The 3,095-nt window shown below is 39.4% G+C and overlaps 1 pseudogene; it reads left to right on the plus strand.

Moving 5' to 3' along the window:
* The first annotated feature begins 1,635 nt into the window (after positions 1–1,635).
* On the plus strand, positions 1,636–2,565 carry LOC109387389 (GTP:AMP phosphotransferase AK3, mitochondrial pseudogene; annotated as a pseudogene).
* Positions 2,566–3,095: the final 530 nt, after the last annotated feature.

The following is a 3,095-nucleotide window of genomic DNA, read 5'->3' on the forward strand; positions in this document are numbered from 1 at the left end:
TAGGACTAGGATGAGTACCGACACCAAGTGCCTGCTCGAAGCTACTCCAGAGCACATCCTCTCCCACTCACACCTGGAGCCAAGCGAACGCTACCCACTCTCTGCAGATATTCTCTCTGGGATATTCTGGGATCAGAGTCTGGTACCAAATTAGATACCTCAATTAAAGGTTGAATATACTAGAAGTCTAAATCTATCCAGGATAGAAAGGCTTTGGTGTGATTCCTTTATGTGTATATAATTAGTTATCCTAAAAGACAGTAACAGTGTGCTGCTTTATTATGCAAATCAATTAGTATTATGAAAAACACTGTGACAAATTATAACATTTTTTTTTCCTTGGCTGAAGGATGTGGGCCAAATTTGTATTAAAAATTCCTTATACCTTTTGAATCTTCTTACATATTCAGTGGAACTCTTTTGAATACAGAAACAATAAGAGAGATTCTACGACTATTTAAAGACCCCAAAGAGCAGAAACATAAAAAAAAGTCTGAGAAATTAGAGCAGCAGTTCTACTCGGCTGCTACAAAACACAAACACAGAAATTAAGCTTCTACTCTGCAAACAGTATTTCTTAATTGTTATTATGGAAATAGCTTTCTTGCTGATAGAACGAGAACAACCCATCAGCTTATTTTTATGGATCTTTTTTAGAAATGAAATGACTCAAGAATGGACACAGAATGAAGTGAGTGCAGGGTTGGTGGCTCGGCCACTTCTAATTAGCATTAGCACCAGGTGATGCATGGCCTGATGCCGTATTAAGCCAGTGCAACTGGACCACCCAAGACAAAGCTAGAGTAAACTAAACCTAAAGCATTTTTCCAAGCAAAATAATTGTCAGTTAGAAATTCACATGGATATAAAATGCAAGTGATCCCTGAACAAATGAAAAGATGCTCAATCTCACTCATAATGAAGATATTAAAATTAAAATAGTACTTTCTTACCTCTCTGCTGGTTTGTTGAAATAGCCTTTTAACAGCTCCCCCTGGTTCCATCTTGCAGATGAGCAACCTTTTAAAAACAAAGATCAAGTCCTGTCTTTCCACTGCTTAAAAATTGGCTTCCCAGTTCACTTAACAGGTATATTTAAACATAAATTAACATCAATGGAAAATAAATTATAACATGCTGCAATTTTTTTTTTTTTTACGATGTCTTAGAAATCTTTTCATGTTAGCCTGTATAGAAATCTGCCTCTATCTTTTTAGCTGCTGCATAATATTCCATAATATGGCTAAGGCTCATTTAGCCATTCTCTTATTAGTGAACATTTATATTGTCAATTTTTTGCTGTTATGAAAAAAGGCTGAAGTGAACATCCTATATGTGCCTTCTTGCTGTCACATGAGAGTGTTTGTCTAAGGAAGGCAATGAGAAGTCATTTTTTTTTAATTGTTGTTACTGCCAAGTTGTCTTCCAAACTAGCTGTGGAGACACCCCAGCAATGAAGTGTGAGACCTATTCACCCACATCTTTGCCAATATTTGCTTCTAGACGCTCTGGACTGTTCCACTATCCATTCTTGAGACTCATTATCATTCTTTAATTCTGGGAAATTCTAGTCTATTCTTCATTTATTTAAATACCGTATCCCTCCACCCTCTCCATTTTCTACTTGTGAATGGTGGAACTTTAGAACCTACACTTTTATTCTTAATTTTCCTTTCCTACTTACCATCATCTCCTCAGCTCTCTATACTGCACCATGGGAAAACTCCTTGGCTCAGTACTTCAACTTACAAATTTGTTCTTCAATAGTGTCCATTTTAAAATACCCGTTCCCACTCGAGGTCACTCCTTGGCGCGCGTCCTCGCGGTGCTGCCTCGGGGCAGGACAGCAGGTCAATGGTCCGCGTGGCTGAGGTCTCGCTGGGCAGCCATGGGGCCATCTGCGCAATGTGATCATGGGTGCCCCAGGCCGGCAAGCAAACCCTGTTGCTGTGCATCATCAAACACTTCGAGCTGAAGAAGTTCTCAAACGGGAATCTGCTCTGAGACAACATGCTGAGGGAAATAGGTGTGCTGGCCAAGGCTATCATGGACCTGGAGCAGCTCATCCAGACGCCAACATGACTCGGCTGACCCTTCAGGAGCTGAGAAATCTCCCCCAGGATTGCTAGCTTGTGTGGTTTCCCTAGGACACTCCCACAAGCTGAAGCCCTGGAGTTTATCAGATACACCTGGTGATGAACCTGAACATGCTCTTTGAAAGCTCATCAGGCAACACCTCGCTGTTTGTTGGGTTCATCCATCCAGTGGCTACGTCTCCAACCTCGAATTCAACCCTCCTAAACCTGTCCATGTGGACGATCTGACGGGAGAGCTTCTCATTAAGTGTGAGGATGATAGACCAGAGACACTTACCAAAACACTGAAGGCTTAGGAAGACAAAACAAAACCGGTCCTGCAATATTACCAGAAAAGGGGGTGTTGGAGACATTCTTCAGAACAGAAACCAACAGGCTCTGGACCCAGACACATGCTTTCCTGCAAACAAAAGTTCCACAAATGCACCAGAAGCACCAGTTACCCATGAGGGAAAATGCTTGTGATTAGCAAGATGAGAATCTTTACCTTCTTTCATTTAGAAGTTCGTCGTTCTAAAACCCCACCATGTATGAATTCTTTGAAAATTACATTAGTTTCATTTCTACGATTTTATTCAGATAGTAAGGCTAGGCCAAATGAGTCAGATACTAAGCTTTGTCTTTTGAAATTGTCTAGTGTGTTTCATCCAGCTATTTTCTATGGGTGTGTAATTCAAAAATATCAGAGATGTCTAAACTTTGAAAAATTCTTTTAGAGCAAAATTAAAAGAGCAATTGGTAGTAACCTAACTTTTGTTCAGTAAGAATAGGTGTTTGATAAGGTTTCCATATTTTTCTGGAAAAGTAAAAAAAAATTACATTATACTAATTTGGAGACAGTATCTCATCAGAGGCTTTTGTGTAGCCAGATGCAAAACAATAAATAAATAAAAATTCTAGCATGTGGGACTTGGTTTTGTGAGATGCTATTATCTATAAGATTCCAGATAAAAATAACTGGATTTACAGATCCATTGCAGAATGCAAATTTACTTTTTT

This window comes from Hipposideros armiger, unplaced genomic scaffold (assembly GCF_001890085.2).
Source record: "Hipposideros armiger isolate ML-2016 unplaced genomic scaffold, ASM189008v1 scaffold_156, whole genome shotgun sequence".
Classification (NCBI taxonomy): Eukaryota; Metazoa; Chordata; class Mammalia; order Chiroptera; family Hipposideridae; genus Hipposideros; species Hipposideros armiger.